The sequence below is a fragment of the Lutra lutra genome, chromosome 7, assembly GCF_902655055.1.
Source record: "Lutra lutra chromosome 7, mLutLut1.2, whole genome shotgun sequence".
Classification (NCBI taxonomy): domain Eukaryota; kingdom Metazoa; phylum Chordata; class Mammalia; order Carnivora; family Mustelidae; genus Lutra; species Lutra lutra.
The window spans coordinates 118,788,267-118,808,894 of NC_062284.1; the positions used below are offsets into that span (position 1 = coordinate 118,788,267).

The 20,628-nt window shown below is 44.8% G+C and overlaps 1 protein-coding gene and 1 non-coding gene across 2 annotated transcripts in view; one reads left to right on the top strand and one right to left on the bottom strand.

Moving 5' to 3' along the window:
* The window catches only part of KCNK13 (potassium two pore domain channel subfamily K member 13), a 103,278-nt gene that overhangs the window by 80,173 nt on the left and 2,477 nt on the right, over positions 1-20,628 (bottom strand). The window lies entirely within an intron of this gene.
* LOC125105709 (U4 spliceosomal RNA) lies at positions 7,771-7,904 on the top strand. Its single transcript, XR_007128995.1, has one exon. It is a non-coding gene; the product is annotated as a U4 spliceosomal RNA (small nuclear RNA).

The window sequence follows — 20,628 nt, forward strand, 5'->3', positions numbered from 1 at the left end:
TTGAGGCAGTCTTTAACTCTCTGTGCTTCAGTTTTCTCATCCAAAGAAGGAGGAAAATAACAGCACAACCTCATAGGATGGGACATTCTGTCTACAGTGTTCAGTGTGGTACCGAGGAAGACTACAGTCCATGCTAGCTGTGGAAATAACAAGATTCTTGCAAACTGGTTAAGAGAATATTTAAATTTAAAAGGCTGTCCAAAATTTGGCAGTCCCTATACATATTTAAAATTTTTAAATTTAAAATATGGGGCACCTGGGTGGGTCATTGGGTTAAAGCCTCTGCCTTCAGCTCAGGTCACGGTCTCAGGGTCCTGGGATCGGGCCCCGCATTGGGCTCTCTGCTCAGTGGGGAGCCTGTGTTCCCTTCCTCTCTCTCTCTGCCTGCCTCTCTGCCTACTTGTAATCTCTGTCTGTCAAATAAATAAATTAAATCTTAAAAAAAAAAAAAACTATTAGAAGTAATACATGAGTATAGCAAAGTCCCAGGCTATGAGATCAATCTACAAAATCAAGTGTATTTATTTTATTTTTAAAGACTTATTTATTTATTTGTCAGAGAGAGAGAAAGAGAGAGAACACAGCATGAGTAGAGACAGACAGAGGGAGAAACAGACTCCCTGCTGAGCAGGGAGCCCAAGGAGGGACTTGATCCCAAGACCCTGGGATCATGACCTGAGCTTAAGGCAGAGGCTTAACCCACTCAGCCACCCAGGTGCCCCTCAAGTGTATTTTATACACTTGCAATGAACAATCCAAAATAAAGTCTCATTGTCAATAATGCTAAATAATCAGGAATCAGTTTAACAAAAGAAGTGAAAAAACTTATACCTTGAAAATTATAAAACATTTTTGAAAGAAAATTAAATGATCCCATGTTCCTGGATTAGAATGCTCGGTATTTTTTAAATGGCAATATTCTACCAAGTGATACACAGATTAGGTGCAAGGCTTCTTTGCAGAAACTGAAACACCAAACTTAAAATTTACCTGGATCTTCAAGGGACTCATAATAGCCAAAACAATCTTGGAAAAGAACAATGTTGAAAGGCTCACACTTCCTGATTCCAAAATTTACTACAAAGCTAAAGTAATCCAGACAGTGTAGCGTTGGCATAACGACGGATAGGGAGATCGATGGAATAGAACTGAGAATTCAGAAATCAACCCTCCCATTTACGGTCAACTGATTTTTGATGAGCCAGCCAATACAATTCAATGAGGGAAAGAATAATCTTTTCAAAAACCAGTGGTGCTGGAAATGGACATCCATATGCAAAAGAATTAAATCGGACCCATCTCTCACACTACATACAAAAATTAACTCAAAATGGATTAACCACATACATGTAAGAACCAAAGTACAAACTCTTAGAAGAAAACATGGGTATGAATCTTTCTGACACTGGATGCAGCAGTGGTTTCTTGGATAGGACACGGGAAACATCAGCAACAAAAAGAAAAACAGATCAATTGGACTTCACGAAAATTTTAAAAACTTTCGTGCTTCTCAAGATACCACAAAGAAAGTGAAAAGACAACCCACAGAGACGAGGACAATATTTACAAATCATATATCTGATAAAGGACTTGAATCCGGGAGGATTCTATGCCGGGGTGCCTGGCTCAGTTGGTGGAGCACGTGACTCTTGATCTTGGGGTTGTGAGTTCAAGCCCCATATTGGGTGTAGAGATTACTTAAAAATAATATATTAAGAAAAAAAACAAACCAGTTAAAAATGGGCAAAGGATTTGAATAATATTTCTTTCAAGAAAGTATAGAAATGGCCAAAAAACACATGAAAAGTGTTCAACATTGTCTGTCAATGGAGAAATGCAAATCAAAACCACAAGATACAACTTCACATCCACACAGAATGGATACAATCAAAGAAATACATAATAAAAGTTTTACAGGGGAATGCAGAGAAATGGAAACTCTCAGACAGTGTTGGTGGGGTACAAAATGGCATGGCCTCTCTGGAAAACAGTCTGGCAGTTCATTCACATATTAAGAATAGTTTCTATTAGAAACCTAGGTATAGGGGCACCTGGGTGGCTCAGTGGGTTAAGCCGCTGCCTTTGGCTCAGGTCATGATCTCAGAATCCTGGGATCAAGTCCCATATCGGGCTCTTAGCTCAGCAGGGAGCCTGCTTCCCTCTCCCTCTCTCTCTGCCTGCCTGTGATCTCTGTCAAATAAATAAATAAAACCCTTTAAAAAAAGAAAGAAAGAAAGAAAGAAAGAAAGAAAGAAAGAAAGAAAGAAAGAAAGAGAGAAAAGAAACCTAGGTATACCCAAGAGATACATGAAAACCTGGACACTGCACCATCTTTGCACAGCACTATATGCAATAGCTAAAACATGAAAATACCCAACTGATTAACTGATAGGTAAAACGCGGTTCGTCTGTATAATAGAATATCATACGGTAATAGGATGGAGGGAGGTATTGATACATGTGAGATGGATGACTTGAAAACATTATACAAAGTAAAAGAAGCCAGGCATAAAAAGCCACACTTTATCATTCCATTTATAAGAAATGTTCAGAATAGGCAAATCTGTAGAGAGAGAGGTAGATCAGCAGTTGCCAGGGGCTGGAGGGGAGGGTGGGGGTGATGGGTATGGGGTTTCTTTTGGGGATGATGAAATGTCCTAAAATTAATTGTGATGAGAGTTGTGAAATACTAAAAATCATTGAATCATACACTTTATTTTTTTTTAAGATTTTGTTTATATATTTGACCGAGAGAGAAGGAGAGCACAAGCAAGGGGAGAAGTCAGCAGAGAGGGAGAAGGAGAAGCAGGCTTTCCACTGAGCAGGGAGCACAATGTGGGGCTTGATCCCAGGACCCCAGGATCACAATCTGGGCCGAAGGCAGACACTTAACTGACTGAGCCACCCAGGCGCCCAGAATTGTACATTTTAAATAGGTAAGTTTTATGGTTTGTGAATTTCAGCTCCACAACTTTGTTACCCCTCCCCAAAAAAAGAATAAAAAAGCAGTGGTTACCTCTGGAGAGCAAGACAGGAAAGTAAAAGGAGACTTTGATTTTCCACTTTAAATACTTGGAATAATTTGAAAATTAATATAAATATGCATGTGTTACTTTATGAATTTTTTAACATGGAAAAAATATTTGCAAACAAGAAAAAGGAAAAAAAGGCACCTTGTGGCTAATCATGCCATTGAAGGTGGGGCATGGGCCTGTGGGTGAGGCAGGGAGTGGGGCAAATACTCAAAAAAACACCCTGTGTTTCAAAATTTTGTCTTCAGTCTGGAACTCCTCTATTAATGGAAACCCTCACGTACTTTTGTTCTCTGGAAACCCAGGTCCCTCTTGCTCCTCTTCAGGTCCCAGCACCCCTCCCAGCACCCCTCCCAGAGGGCTCACCCCCTGCAAGGCTCCTAGAGAGAAAAGCCACAGAATCTCTGTCCTCTTGTTCCTTTTAAGGCAGTTGCTAGGTTTTGACCCCAGGGGGCCTTTAGCAATGGCTGGAGACAGTGTGGGTGGTCACAAGTGGGGCCCCTATTGGCAGAAGTCAGGGACGCCGCCGCTAAGAATCTCAGAATGCACAGGACAGTCCCACAGCAGATCCTCTGGCCCCATGATCGCAGTGACAAGGTGGAGAAATGCTGCTCTGGGAGCTTTTAAGGAACTGGGCACCAGCAGCTCAGGTGTCCTGGGTGGAGGAAGAACTGATGGGAGTTTCCTTAGACCCAGGGGAGTGCAGAACAGGACCTCATAGACAGGGGGAAAAGCAGGGGGCCCAGCCAGGGAGCCCGGTAGGGGGGAGCCCCCAGGGCTGGGGATGCAAAGAAGACAGAGACAGTTGCTATTGTTAAAAGAATGATGGTTCCAAACATCAAAGATGAGTCTGACAGCATGACTCCTGACCCCAGTGTCCTGACCCAGGAAATTCGCTTTTTGTTTTTTGTTTTTAAAGATTTTATTTATTTACCCGACAGAGAGAGATCACAAGTAGGCAGAGAGTTAAAGGGGGAAGCAGGCTCCCTGATTAGCAGAGAGCCCGATGCAGGGGCTCGATCCCAGAATCCTGAGATCATGACCTGAGGCAAAGGCAGAGGCTTTAACCCACTGAGCCACCCAGGCGCCATGGAAATTTGGTTTTTAACATCAGAATCTCCAGTCCTAACCTCTTTCTCGAGCTCCAGATCCCCTCCCCACGCCTCCCCCAACCCCAACTTATCCCAAAGGCTCCCTGAGATCAACAATTTCAAAGCTCAACTCAGGGTCCTTTCAACTGTCCCCCCTTCGGAATCCAGCTTCTGACCCACACAGGTACCTATCTGGGACCATCCTTCCTCCTGCCCCCCACCCTTGTCTACCAAGAACCTTGGGAATTGTTCCCTTTTTTACTTTCAGTTGCATGCAACCCGCCTCCCCGCTTCCACTGTCCCACCCATACCAGAGGTGGCAGTGTGACCCTGACCTCCTGCTCTGTCTTGCAAACGTGAGCCTTGGGGTCTCTGCAGAGCTCCATCCAGGGTCTCTGGAAAGACACGGTCTTTCTCCTTCTGAAGTCCTGGATGCTAAGGACCATGGCAGTCTGATGTTCTGAGGCCAGCTTCACTGCTCTGATGCAGTCCCCGAGACGGACCCTCATAAGAAAAATGCGAAGCCGAGACAGAGACAGACGAAATGACACTTGGTGACATCGTCTAAATCCAGATCCAGCCTGAGGCGAACATTTCGGTTAACACATTATCGATAAATTAATCTTTTCATTTTCATGAAATAGGTTTTTGTCAGAGAACTAACTTTATCAACAACCTCCGTTTAACAAGAAAGAAAAAAGTAAATATTCCTCTTCACCTGCATTATTGGTTTTCCTTCGGAGACTAACATTATTAACAACCTCAGTTAAGAAGGGACGGAAGGGGGGCGCCTGGGTGGCTCAGTGGGTTAAAGCCTCTGCCTTCGGCTCGGGTCATGATCCCAGGGTCCTGGGACCGAGCCCCACATTGGGCTCTCTGCTCAGCGGGGAGCCTGCTTCCTCCTCTCTCTGCCTGTCAAATAAATAAATAAAATCTTTAATAAAAAAAAAAAAAAAAAAAAAAAAAAAAAAAAAAGAAGGGACGGAAGGAGGGTGGCAGGGGAGAAGGCAGCCAGCCAGCCAGGCTCTGGCCGGAGCATGGCACCTGCCAGCCCCGAAGGACACCCCCCCACACACACACACCCCAGGGCCAACTCTGCTGCGGGTTCTGCTCTCTGCCCACCTTAGGGGGCTCCCCCGCATCCTGTTCTCACCGCACTCTACTCCATTTCCTCTTTGAGGCCAAGAGGCACTTGGCCCTTCGTGGGCCTTCTGTTTCCTCTCTATTCTGGCCCTTTAGACCCTGCAGGGACCAGCCTGGGGCCACCTCCTTGCTCTTCCTGCTTCTTCTCTCTTCTTCCAAGAGATCTGGACACTTCTGCTAGACGAATGTCTCTTTTTATTATGCAATTCTTCCCCCGTCTCTAACAGGAGGCCAGGCCCACCGTGCAGAGTTCCTGCCCTATGGCCTGACCGTCAAGGCTCTTCTTGACTCATTCATGGATATGCTCCTGCAGCAAGCACTGTTAGAGGCCTCCGACATTCTTTCTCTCATTATTCCTTAGTAATTATTCTCGGACATGTTACTAACTGGAATAAGGAGCCCGTTTCCCAGCCACTACTGCAGCTGGGTACGAGCATGTGACAAAGCTGTGGACAGTGAACGTCAGGGGAAGGATTATCTGGAATTTCTGGGAAGCCTCCTGTAGAGGACACTGCTGTTTGTGTCCCACCCAGCTCCTCCTAAAAGCCCTGACAGGCTGTGTGTGTCCATCCCCTGGCTGCTGCAGGATTTACTGCTCACAGCTCACACCTGTGACTGTAGAATGGCCAAGGGCCAGGCAGTTTAATTGCCTTCCCTCCCCCAGCCAGAAGCAGTGACTGGTTTCAGTATATAAAAGCACAGTTCTGGGGCACCTGGGCGGCTCAGTGGGTTAAAGCCTCTGCCTTCGGCTCAGGTCATGATCCCAGGGTCCTGGGATCAAGCCCCGCATCGGGCTCTCTGCTCAGTGGGGAGCCTGCTTCCTCCTCTCTCTCTCTCTGCCTGCCTCTCCGCCTACTGTGATCTCTGTCTATCAAATAAATAAATAAAATCTTAAAAAAAAAAAAAAAGCACAGTTCCTTTGTCTGAAGGTGGGACAAATTCCAAGGTGTAATTTATGCTCCAGACCGCCTTAAATTAACCTCCTGCTTTGCTTCTCTTTCCACCTCCTCACTTCCTTTACTTTCTCACTAGCCTCTTCTGAGAGCACGAGCTTGATAAATCACTTCCACCTAAATCCTCAGCCCAAAGTCTGCTTGTTAGGGAACATGACCTAAGACATCTCTTTGAAAGGAAAAGAACACATGAGCTTTCTCTCCCTTTCCTTCATCCTACTGCCTGTGGTGCGGATGTGATGGCCAGAGCTGCAGCAGCCACACTGAACCCTGAGGACGAGAGAAACATCCTAGGGATAACAGAGCCGAAGAGGCCTGACTCCTTGTTGACATCCTACAGTCACCATACGAGCCCTGAATTGCCTACATGCACTGCAGTGTCTTTCCTAGCCCAGAGTAAAACCTTGTGCATATTACCACTGTTTTTTGGGGTCTTGCTACTTGAAGCTAAACAAAATTCCTAATGGACTCCCTTACTTACCAGCTGTGTGTACTTAGGAAAATTTCCCTGAGACTTATTTTCCCTAACTCAAAAGAAAGCTGAGAGAATGAGCAGGTCATCAGCTCTTCCCAAATACCCATTAGACTCCATCTTCTCCAGGAAATTTGTCTTAATTAATTGAATCAGTAGTGATGTGGCTGTTTTCAGTTCTCGATTCCCAGAATTCAGTTTTCATCCATCATTCCGTGACATGAAACACAGTATATCCCTGTGTAGTCAAACTAGACCTTGTACACATTTCTTTTCACAGGTGTTGGTATTAGGTCACAGGTTGTTAAATGAAAGAAACTAAGTCTAAAAATACAGCAGGCCAAGAAACAGTATAGCATGCCTCCATACCAAATACCAGGAATGTGATATCTGGAGCAAAAAAAAAAAAAAAAAATCAACAGCCAAAATGAATAAAACAGGACTTAGTAAGTACAAGCCTAAATGTAGCATAAATTCAGTTTAAAAAATTCAAGTCCCAAAGAAAGATTTCCAGATTCCTCTGGGACTGAGAGTGGCTTACAGGACTTATCCAGGGAAACTAAGACAAGAAGAACCCCACAGATGAGCAAAAGTGGATGAAGAAACGTTAACTGGGAGAAAAGAGAGAACAGTTATAAATCATCCAAAGCAAAAGCCAGAAAAACAAAAATAAACAGGTGGGAGTTCATCAAACTCAAGAGCATGGGCACACGAAGGCAACGAGGAAAAGCAGCCTACTGGCCCGGACACGATATTTGCAAGTCACGAATCTGATAAGTGGTTAATATCCAAAATACATAAAGAACTCCTACAACTCAATAGCAAACAAGCAAACAAATAAGCTGATTAAAAATAGGCAGGGGGGGGGCACCTGGGTGGCTCAGTGGGTTAAAGCCTCTGCCTTCGGCTCAGGTCATGGTCCCAATGTCCTGGGATCGAGCCCCGCATCGGGCTCTGTGCTCTGCGGGGAGCCTGCTTCCTCCTCTCTCTCTATCTGTCTGCCTCTCTGCCTACTTGTGATCTCTGTCTGTCAAATAAATAAATAAAATCTTTAAAAAAAAAAAAATAGGCAGAGGGTCAGCTTTGTGCAGTGGCAGTATCGTAGCCAATGAGGTTTATCCGAGGCGCGATTATTGCTAATTGAAAAATAGGCAGAGGGTAACTGAATGGTACAGCTGCTCAAGCATCTGACTCTTGGTTTTGGCTCAGGTCATGATCTCAGGGTCGTGAGATCGAGCCCTACCCAGGTCAGGCTCTGTGCTCAGCAGGGAGTCTGCTTCTCTCCCTCTCCTCTGATTTAAATAAGATTTAAATAAATCTCTTTAAAAAATGGGCAGAGAACCTGAATAAACATTTTCCCAGAAACAACATAAATGCATGCTAACGGGTACATGAACAGGGGCTTGACATCGGTCAGCATCAGGAAAATGCAAATCAAAACCCCAACAAGAGGGGTGCCTGGGTAGCTCAGTTGGTTAAGCCATCTGCCCTCAAATCGGTTGTGATCTTGGGGTCCTGGGGTGGAGCCCCACGTTGGGTTCCCTGCTTAGCGGGGAGTCTGCTTCTCCCTCTCTCTGCTCATTGTCTCTTTCTCTCTCTCAAATAAATAAATAAAATCTTTAAAACAACACACACAACAAAATAATCACCTCACACCTGTCAAAAGGGCTCTTCTGAAAAAGAAGAAAAAAAACAGGTGTCCTCGAGGGTATGGAGAAAAGGGAACCCTTGTGAACTGGTGGTGGGAACATGAGTGGGTACAGGCACCATGGGAAACAGAACAATGGAGCTTCTCAAACAACTAAAAATCTTGCCTTTACTTTCTCTCTGGAAGCAGAAGAGGGCTTCAGAAAATGCAGTTGGTGTTGAGTGAATGATCATCCAAAGCCTAAAGGTCCAGAGGCAGGAGAAGAAGAAATGGACTGGAAACGAAAAGGAAGGTACCAGGAAGAGATGCACTAAAGGTCGCTAAAGAGAAAAAGATTATGGCTTTGGTGTGGTCTCAGCAATCAGATTGTGATAACACAAGGCTGGTTCCAAGGCAATAAAAATGTAACGTGCAGAGAAATATGTTTCCAGACAACAAGATAGAACAAGTGACCCGGTCGACAAGGCAGTTGGAGGGAATGGAGTTGAACCCAATCACACAAAACTCACTATCACCCAGAGGAAAGGGTCTTAATTTTATTTACAAACATGAAACATAATGGCAGATATAGTGTTTATCCCCAGGAAGTTTAGATAAGCTTTCATTCTGATCACACTTAAAGTGACAAAAAGAATACCCAATCCACTGTAATAGATGGTATGGTATTGGAAAGGGAACAGAAAAACTAGAGAAATACAGAACAAAAATGAATATTGCATATGAGACCAAATATTAAATGTGAAAATTCCCCCACAAAGAGAAAAGTCTAAAACTGGTTTAAAAAGAAAAATGAATGCAAAATGTATTAAGTGGTTTGCTTAAAAATACATTAAAACTTACAACTAAAGAAATGATCTAGAAGTCAGCAAGTATCTGCTAACATAATGCAGGAACTTAATCATATCTATGTTTAAAAATAGATGTTATATATAAGGCATCAAGAAGTAAACAAAGGTATTATTAATAATATAACATAAGTTATACAAATGATGACATCAATAATTCTGAATTTATATGCCCCAATATATACAACCAAAATGTTATTTGGGGTATGTTTACTAGGGTTAGAGGGTGTTCAGGGGTGATGTTCCTTCCTGCTCCAAAATTCTGTAACATAAGAGAAAAACCAGCTGAAACATGTACAGATACCAGGATACAAAGAAACACTCAAAACAGAAAAGAGAATTCTGGAAAATGCACATTCTCAAATCATTATGTGATAATTTTAGAAATAAATCAAATCATAATTATATAGCCAACCACACAAAACCATTTAAAAAGCAATCTTTTTGAATAACATTTGAGATGAGTTAGAGCTAAACAAAGAATGGATGAGAATATTTATCTCAACAACAGAGAGGACCCGGCTTGATGAAAAACCATAGAAGAAATTGCCAGTAAAAATAAACATATTTGGTTATATAAAAATCCCTTGTCCATGCCAAAAAAAGTCATTGTCAATAAAAAGGCAGAATAAGATAAATATTTTGAGCATATGTAGATAAATACACATAACAGAGATTAAGAACTCAGGACCTCAGGAGAGCTCGTTAAAATACCACCAAGAACCCTATGGGCTACTTGGAGCACAGTTTCAAAACCACAGCTTTGGCTGATCTGTAAGGTCAATGCCTAGTGATCTTCATCAGATGCTCAACATGAGGGAAGACCCAAGACCCATAAAATCTTGGTGTGAATGGGCCAAGAGCTCACAGGCAGTCAGGAAGTGACTTCTGGATCAAATATGTCAGAATTAGAGATGAAAGTCCTGGGGGCTGGTGCATTCTAGGCACATCGGTTGTTAAGGTGATGGGAGGAAGGTTTGCAGGTTTGCAAAGAACTGTGAGATACTCTGAAAGGAGGTCCAGGTCTCCATGTGCATGGACTCCTGGGAAGCGGTCAGAACATTACCCAAACCTTTAACCCATGGAACCACTGATACTTCAACATCACAAACATCCCCTGAGAGTCTGCTAGCCAGACCGTTTCTGTCTTCTCATATGACCCCAAGTCATCCAGGAACCACCGCCACTGAAAAAAGAGGTCGCAGGCTCTTCCAAGGGTCATTCTTTCCACAGTAAGGACTCCAGAGGAAGAAACAGCAAAGGGGTAGTGGTTCAATGCATTGGCTTTGAAGGAAGCCTCCAGGCTTTTTCCAGCTGGGTAACTTCAGACACCGCATGAAAGCTCTCTGGGCCCCAGGATGCTAGTCTAGTGCATGAGGATATTAATAGTAATCATCCTCATGGGGCTCTTACAAGAAATAAACACATATGCAGACGTGTGCTGTGTTTAACCCATGGTAAGCACTCAATACAGTTCATAAATTTTAAAACACATAAGAGTATCTATCTATCTATCTATCTATCTATATATATATGGCCCCAAACCCAACAATTTGAGAATAATTAAATAAACTATGCTACATTAATAGGAACACGAGAAATTCCCAAGAAAGCGTATAGAAAATAATGTAAAAGAAACAAGCTGAATAGAACATACAGATAGATTACAACACCTAAGTGTAAACATGAGGATCAGAGGTGTTAAGAGAATGTAAGTGTCCCAATTCCATTAACAAATTAGTGGGTGCATAATGAAAGAGCTAAGATGCTAGTTCCCCCCATGCCCATCAAGGATCTTCCAAAAATAGGTCTACAAATGAACTGTAAAAATCAAGGTGTTGCTCCTCTCCAAGAAGGGCAAAGAGCTTCTTGTCTTTCTTGCTCCCAAAGGAAAAGAAACCGGAGCTCACAGATGGTCAAAATTCTCGCTGGGAGGCTCAAATTCTCAAGTTAAGCCATTGTCAGACCTGCCTGGCCAGGGTGACACTGTTTTGCGGTCTGAATCTGAGTACCTGCGAGAGCACAGGCCCCGCTGTCCCCAGTGTCCCATGCCCCAAAGTTACACTTATGTCATTCATGGCCTGACCCCAGGGGGTCGCTGACCCTGACAGCGTTTCCCTGTAAGGAGAGGGGATAGAGAGAAGAGATGCCAGCGGTGGGCCGGAGGATGGGGCCAACAGAATCTGAGCGCTTCGGCTACTACAGATGGCTCTCTGGGCCCAAGGCAGACACGGTGGGAATGCTCGAGGTGCGACATTTCAGGAAAGTGACATGATGTCTAGCAATTCAGATAAACTGAACTGAAGGAGGCAGAAGGCTGGAGGGTAGAGGGAGAGCCGCGTGGTGATGGAGACGCCTCCTGACGAGGGGCACTGCCCCACTGTCCTCAGTGCACTGTGTCTTCTGGGTCTGAACACGGCCATGGCCTCCTGTATAGGCTGAGACTGTTCCCTGGTGTAAAGCCATTCATGTGTGATGATCATAAAGTCACCCAGCTCTTCTCTCCATCCTCCTATGGGACAGCACTGCTGCTTGCTGGGCCAGACCAGTCCTCAGGGCTATCCTTCGCTAGGGAGAGAGCTGAATGAGAAAAAGCTAAAACAAGTTGGAGAGGTGAAGTCACTTGTGATGACAGAGGACAGACAGAGATGAGAGGGGTGGGGAGAGGGACACAGAGGGACAGACAGGCTGAGAGAATCAGAAATAAGAGGCTCCAGAACTCCTTTAAAATATATGAGACTAGGAGAGGAGAAGAGAAAGAACATTCCTGTGTTATAAATGGGAGACTCTCAGGTTCTTTAGAAATATGCAAACAAAAATTTACTTTTTTGTTACTTTGGGCTAATGGACTGTGATTCTTAGAATGGAACACCACCCTTAGCCCCCTCAAAGGGGCGCAAGAATTATCTGGGTTACATTCATGCCACATCTCTCTCTCCTTTGTGGAGAAAGGTATAGGGGGTGGCGGGGAGAGAACAGGATGGCATTTGGGATAAAAGAAGAGGAAAGCACCATGTTTCCTAAGAGAAGAATTTAATGAAACAAGCTGAGATGAGCACGAATGTGGACCCGCTGGCGTGCTGGACGGTGGAGACTGGAGAGGCGTCCCTGCCACGGAATGCTAGTTTCAAGATACTGAAATGTACCAAGAAGGAAACAAATGATTGAACAAGCCCAGGGCTCACAGGATGAATAGTGTGAGCTCCCTCCTGAGGCTTTAGAAGATAGATCCCAAGAAAGATGGCCCTCTCACCTGACCTGGGGGAAAGCAAATGCCTACCAGCCACTCTGTGCTGTCTCTTTCCCCACGACCACGTGGCATCGCTCCTTAAATACCATCTCACAATGCACCATCATTGTTCACACGAGACAATATGGGGAAGGGTTTTAAAAACAGCTGTTACCACAGAGGGGTGTGGAGCACTTGGAAAAATACTGAACAGAAACTAGCGTTCTTATAAAATCTGGATGGAAAGTTATTTTTAAAGCCCAAACACAAACAATGGAAGACATCACAAGGAAAAGGCTGGAATCCAATGCACAGTAATTAAGAGCATTCCTAAATCTAATAAATGCTGAACAGAAAACAAAAATGCATGGAGAGGGGCGCCTGGGTGGCTCAGTGGGTTAAGGCCTCTGCCTTCGGCTCAGGTCATGATCCCAGGGTCCTGGGATCGAGCCCCGCATCGGGCTCTCTCCTCAGCGGGAGGCCTGCTTCTCCCTCTCTCTCTCTGCCTGCCTCTCTGCCTACTTGTGATTTCTGTCTGTCAAATAAATAAATAAAATCTTTAAAAAAAAAAATGCATGGAGAGTATGGCCCAGCCATGACAAAGGGCCAAAACTTTCAAACCTAAAGCACACATATACAATGATTAAGACGACATCCCCTCACTCCCGATAGCAAAATGGGGAAAGGATTAGCTAGATGACGCAGGGAAGATGAGCTGTAACTGTGTGGGATTTGGGGTTTTTTTGAAGATTTTATTATTTGAGAGAGAGAGAGCACGTGCGCACACAAGCAGGGGGAGGAGCAGAGAGAGAGGGCAAAGCAGACTCCCTGATGAGCAGGGAGCCTGATGTGGGGCTCGATCCCAGGACCCTGAGATCATGACCTGAGCCAAAGACAGACGGTTACCCGAATGAGCCATCCAGGTGCCCCAAACTGTAAGTGTTTTTAGTAAGTATTTAAAATTAATCAACTTCAGTAGAAATCAGAGAAATTCTAATTTTGAGATTCATTTTTACCTAATTACAACATATGCTCATGTCATAGTGGTTAAATGGAAAACAGTCAGATAGATACAAAGCATGATCTATTTCCATGACTTTAAGATGTACCTTTCCCCAACATTTTAATGTCTTGGAAATGGAGGCTCACAAGGCTAGTATGTCAAAATTTCATTGGCAGCATTCTTTTCTTTCTGAATGGTACATAAAATAAGGAAGCATCTTAGATTCCATGAGATAGCACTTGAGGTACAATATAATATGATAAGCCAAAATATTAACAGTGATTCTTGTTGGATGGTGGCATTACGGGTGATTTCTCCTTTCTTTTTTATACTTTCCCATATGTTTCCAGTCTTCTCAAATGAATACATATTTCTTTTACCATCAGACAGTAAACAAAATCTGGTTCTAATTTTGACTTGGCCACATTAGAGCAGAGTAAGTCCTGAGTAAAGTAATTATGCTTTCTGTCCTCAGTTTCTTCATCTGCAAAATGGATCGGTAACTTCTCCGCCTACCTCCTACGATTTGTGCACAAATGCTTTGTAAAATATAAAGTGCCTAGTCAGTGTGTGATTTAAATCTCGACCCGTGTATGAGACCCACTAACACGTGACAATCATTACTGTCCTCATGAGATGTTTTTATTCTTTCTCAATGCCTGTTCATGATGTCAATTTATAGCTTTCTATGTGGAATGGCGACACCCAGTATTTTGTTTGAACCTGATATAATTTGATTTCATGAGCTCCTTCCTCAATGGCTCCCATGTAGGAGGAAACAGATTCCAAAAACAGTTCAGCACGCACCGCGTAGATGTGCACACTGACCAGGCCGAATTGTAAATGCATCAGCCCAGCTCCTCCTGAGCCCGAGTCTTCAAGCCTTGTAGAACACCGCTGCGCAGGTGCTAATCACAAGCCACACCCAGGGCCCAAAAGGGGGCGTCAGCATGATTACTTCTGTTTAATTAGAATGAACACAACTGTTGCTGCAAATCTCAAAATCTAGCTTAAGGGTTATGGCACTGAGGCAGGGTTTGGCACCTCTCTGACCAAGCCCTTCAGACTGGCGCAAGCCACCATCCCCTTCCTAGCCTAATCCCAGTGCATCCTTGCATCTGCTTAGGCTGCTCTGGGCTAAGTCAACCTGCTCCTCATGTACTTCATGACATGCTGGAGAGGAGGGCCACCAAGACAAGAGATGAGCGCATCTCCCCTCCTTTGCATTCCAGCCTGGCCACCAGTTTGTCTATGTTCTCGAGCCCAGGGGGCCTTGCTCTAGTAAGCAACACCAGGAAACACCTTTCATGTGCCTATGACCCACCCGGGGGTTTCGTTAGAGAATAGATTCTAACTCAGTTGGTCTGGGGTTAGCCTGAGGGTCTGCGTTTCTAACAAGGTCCGAGGGGATGCAGATACCATGGCTTTATCAGCCACTCTTTGAAGGGCACGGATCTCCACGGTCTTCAACCCTACACCTGCTCCCATCAGACATGCCTCAGTGGGCTCCCTATGCTGCCTATATCAGAGCTTCTGGGGACGTTTCCCAAAATGCTGATTTACGGCATCAGGATCTCTGAAAGAGGGGCCCAGATACCTACATTTGAACAAGCACCATACTCCCCTCAGGTGAGTTCTTGCACACACTGAAGCTTGGGAACTTCCAGTAGAGAATTTTTTTTTTTAAGATTTTTTATTTATTTATTTGACAGAGAGAGATCACAAGTAGACGGAGAGGCAGGCAGAGAGAGAGAGGGAAGCAGGCTTCTTGCTGAGCAGAGAGTCCAATGTGGGACTCGATCCCAGGACCCTGAGATCATGACCTGAGCCGAAGGCAGCGGCTTAACCCACTGAGCCACCCAGGCTCCCCCCAGTAGAGAATTCTAAACGTCCCTAGTAGACCACAGCAGAGCTGTATGTCTGCCCTGCACGGTGCTCCAGCTTTGGCAGAGGGGCGTTTCCTGAACCACACCTTGCACTGAGGGATGCGGAGCTAGGTAGGAGAGCGCCGTTCTCTCTCATACTTTCGGCCCAGATGCTGTGGAGGCGATTACTCATCGTCTTATGCACTCCCATTCATAACCATCTGCAGAAAAAATTTTATTCCAGTCTGAAAAACTTGGGTGTTTTCCAAATAGGCAGCCTGGATAAGAGGGACCATTTAAAGGTTGTCCTTGTCCCTTTCTTTTGACAACTGGAAACTCAGAGCCAAATCTGGGGATCATGCAGGTCCTTTTGAGATAAACCTCAGTGTGTTAACCACATGTGGCTAGGGGCACCTGGCTGGCCCAGTGGGTTAAGTGCCTGATGCTTGGTCTCAGCTCAGGTCTTGATCACAGGGCATGGAGCCCACTTAAAAATATAATTAAAAATTTTTTTTAAATCTGGCTTAATTGAACTATCCTATTCATGTTTTCTCATCACCCATATCTTAAATCCATTTCTATCCATTTCTAGTGCACGGTGCATACGGATGTATAATACATATCTGAGCTGTTCACCAATATCGAGTCTCACCCTCTTCTGGACTCGGGGAAGCAGTGTGCTTCCCCAAGTCCTTGAAGGTGGGTGTGGCCACATGACTTGGTTTGGCCAATGGAATGTGTGTGGCGGTGACTTGGGTCACTTGCAGGTGACAGCCACTGGTCACCGGTACTCCACACGTCAGCCCTTCCATCCCCTTCCTGGACAGTCCTGGTAGCATGAGCTGAGGAAGAGGAACCACAAGGTGAAGGCAGCCTGAACCCTGGGCTAGCAAGGGAGGCAGCCGCCCCGGGGAATCCCCACACACACCACAGTGACCTCAGTGTGAGTCCGAAGTAAACCCCTGATGGGTTAAGGGACTGAGATTTGGGAGTAACCCAAAACCCAACAAAGCCTACTGGACTGTATCATTTGCAAATGACCTCAAGTCCTTTCTGGAGAGACGCTGAGTTATAAACTCACAGGCCAATGCAGAAACAAACTCCTAACAAAAGCCTATTTGAGAGAAAAGATGTGTAGAGGAGCTTATCTACAGGATATCTTTTTTTTTTAAGACTTTATTTATTTATTTGACAGAGAGAGATCACAAGCAGGCAGAGAGGCAGGCAGAGAGAGAGGGAGAAGCAGGCTACCTGCTGAGCAGAGAGCCCAATGTGGGGCTCGATCCCAGGACCCTGGGATCATTACCTGAGCCGAAGGCAGAGGCTTAACCCACTGAGCTACCCAGGCACCCTTCTATAGGATATCTTATCAACCTACTTCTCTGAGTCCTTTGTTTACTCTCGTTTTCAATCTGATCACCAGCCTCTTTCAGAATGGGCATCCCTGACTTGTGTTTTCATATTCTGCTCCTCTTAAATTGTGGCATAAGAGACGTAATATTTACCACTGTAACCATTCCTAAGTGTATAACTCAATGGTATCAAATACACTCGATCTGTTGTTTAACCATCACCACTGTCCACACCCAACACTTTTTTTTTCATTATCCCCAACAAAAGTACCATACCCATAAAACAACCCTTCTCCTCTTGCCCCGGCTTCTGGTAACTCCTATTCTACCTTCCACTCCTCTGGAATTTGTCTATTCGAGGTACCTCATACACATGGAATGATACAATATTTGTCCTTCTGTGTCTGGCTTATTTCATGAAGTATAAGTATGCTTCCAAGATCCACCCAGGTTGCAACATGCATTTAAATTCCATTCTTTTTATGGCTCAGTAGTACTCCATTGTACATATCTACCACTTTGTGTTTATCCATCCATCTGTTGATGAACACTTGGGTTGTTTCCACCCTTGGGCTATATGAGTAACATGGCAACAAACACAGGTGCCCAATATCTGAGCATGTGCTTTCAATTCTCTTGAATATGTGCCCTAGGAGTGGAATTGCTGGGTCATAGGGTAGTTCTCTGTTTAGGCTTTTGAGAAACTGCCAAACTGTTTTTCGTTCTGCTTTTATTTTTAAAAACTTTTATTTAAATTCAAGTTAGTTCACATATAGTGTATTACTAGTTTTAGGGTAGAATTTAGTTCTGCTCTGACTTTTTAATCAAAGATCTCAGATAACAGGTGCATGAAATCCTCACTTTCACATTTTCAGGAAAATGTTCGTTTGTGAATGTCACCACTAGCCTATGAAATGCTTCCTATACAAAAATCCCAAGGGGGAAACTTTTTTGATTAGGAACTGGGATAAGGTTGATGCTTCCTCTTTTCTGATAATAAGGATTCCAGTATGGGGTCCTGACTCTGCCAGGAAGCTTGGAATTGAATTTCAAGTTTGAATAGTCTTTGTCAGTACCCCTTCTACACCCCTTGGGGTCCTCGTTGCCATTTCTGGACATACTGGACTGACTTCAGATGCCCAGTGCCTATATCTTTGTCAGAGGACTGACCTTGGGCTGTCCATGAAAAAAAAAAAAAAATCAGGCCAGACATACAGGTTTTCCCCATTATCTGCGAGTTTGCTTTACACCACTTTGCTTTTAGGAAAGACCTATATCAGCAACGTGTAATTGCTAACTGAAAGAAATCTGAGGATTTTTACTTTTAGGGCATGGTACTTGCTTTATCCTTTCACACCATTTCAGTTTATAAAAGGTTCCATAGAAACACTCTACTTTCGGATGGCGGGGGAAATCTGTTCCTGGGAATTATCCCTGTGCTTCCCCTGCTCTCCAAGCAGCTTTGAGCCAACTCCTGACAGGTGTGGGTGTATAAATACCCCAGCCCCCTTACCTAGGGTAATTCTGGGTCACGAGCTTTGCATTGTTTCAAACTTTCACTTGGAAGTAAGTACCAGCTGCTGACTACAGTTCCCGCCGAATAGCGGACCCTATGGTGACCGACTTCCTCTTCTCTATCTCTTCTCCTTCCCTTGGCCTAGATCCCTGGCACCTTCCCATCAACTTAGATTCTTGGCTCAATGTCTGCTTCTGAGGGAACCTGAACTAAGACAAAGATCCTCTCTAGCAACTTCCTAGATCCGTTTGCTTTCCATATTTCTGTCCTTTTTCCTGGTTCTGAAGTTGTACTTACATGTTTTTCATTGTTTTACCATATGCTTTCTTGTTGTCTGTTACTTCAAAGTCTCTGCAGAATAAAGCACAGCAGAACTATTTTAGGTGAAAAACATCATGTAGGGGCGCCTGGGTGGCTCAGTGGGTTGAGCCCCTGCCTTCCGCTCGGGTCATGATCTCAGGGTCCTGGGATCGAGCCCCGCATCAGGCTTTCTGCTCGGCGTGGAGCCTGCTTCCCCTCTCTCTCTGCCTGCCTCTCTGCCTACTTGTGATCTGTCTGTCAAATAAATAAATAAAATCTTTAAAAAAATTAAAATAAAAAAAGAAAAAGAAAAACATCATGTAATTGTAACACCTAAAATACAAGATGAGAGGTTTTATTGACTATGACCCCCAACTCTAAAAAAATACACATGTACATCTGTGTATGAATAGAAAAAAGGAACAGAAGGAAATGCACCAGAATGTTAACAATGAAGAAATTGGGGTGATGTCACTGCAGAGGGCTTCACTTTTTTCCTTCTTTGTACGTTATTTTACAAGGAACGTGAAGCTTTAGCTTCCCTGTCTATAAAACGAGGATAATCATACCGACCTCATGGAGTTGTGTTGATGGAAATTAAGTATAAGTGTAACGTGGTAATTAGCTGCATCGCATATTCACATAAAAATCACAGTATGTGCCTAATATGTACCCTAATAAAGGGGAGTGAGTGCTGTAATTACAACAGCAATTAATGAAACAATTTAAAAGCAAATGTTAGAACCGAGAAAGTGGAAATAAGCCCCTGCTTTGTACTTTGTAAAGAATACTCACTTCCGTGAGCTCATCACCCCTCCAGAGCCCTGCGAGAGGAGAAGGCTCAGGGGGAGGGAGTGGGCAGGACACAGAATGTTTACTGAACCACAAACACATGCCAGGGCCAGGGGGTCACTTTGTGGACATCTCAGGTGAGAAGGATGGGACTCAGAATGCTTAAGAATGGTTAATGCCCCAGGTACGGAGACAGGACCAATAGCTCCAACGTCAAACTCTCAGTCCAGAATTCCTTCCCTTCCAACAGGTGACATTCCATTTGCCCCTCAAAAGCCCCTGTTCCTACCTGCCCACCCACCAGAGACATTCTCCCTTCCTAAGGCACCAATGTTCACCAATCAATACATACAAGCTGCTCCTTCCTACTGCCATGTCCACTGGGGGGACCAAGGGGTGGCTTGTGGGGGAGGGGACTTCGCTCCCCCAATCTCCCGCCAGGACCACCCCCAAATGGATTACCAGTCTAAGAACACTGTACTAGCGATGCAGACGGAGTCAGCGTCAGCTCCACAGCAACCCTTCTCAGTCAGGCTGTCCCCCCCCCCCCCAAGTCCTCCCTGCACAGGCATTCTAGAACCATCTTCAGAGACAAAGGAGTTGACGCAGTGGGGGATTTAGGGAATTCTGCTAAGAGAGCCCAGCAGAGACTGTGGGCTGGGAGAGAGAACCCTGGGCATTGCTCCCTCTGTCCCCCTCAGGGCCTCACGTTCTAGTCACCCCAGAGAATGCATAGAGAGCTTTTCTTGCTGTCCTGTGATTGTGGTGTCATAACAGCCCTGCTGATGGACAGGGACCAGCTATGGAATGGGGGGGAGGGGGGTGGAGAGCCCACGTGTCCCTAATCATGCCAGTCCTCCCCGCCCTCCCCTCCTCCTCACCAGATGAAGCCCTGGGCTTCTAAACTAACCTTGGGAAATCTTTCTGGACTAATCATTCTCCTGGCGGAATGTCAACCTAAGACAACCATGCGTGGGAGCTTCAAGCAAGTTTGCCTTGTCACCCTGCCTCACTGACAAGCTCTCCTCCCTAGCACAGGGGCCGGGGCTGAGAGCACCCGCAGCGCCCTGGGGGCCCTGCTGCAGCTCCTGGGCTCTGGCAGCTACTCCCTTTCCGGGTCTTGTTTCAAAGCTCCTCCTCTGCTTCAGCTCTCTCTTTCTCTAAGAATTTCCACAGCGTCTTCCCCAACCCCCTTCTAACTCCATTATGCTTCAGAGAGAAGGAGTCTTTAGAGGTGTAGTACAAAGACTCCCAACATTTCCTTCTGCTACAAATAAAGGTATCACCGACCATAGCCGTGCTGTCACACTCTTGCTCAAGAATTCTCAATGGCTCCCAATTGCCTCTATGTAAGTTCTAGTTCCTTAGTTTGACTGTAAAGTCCACC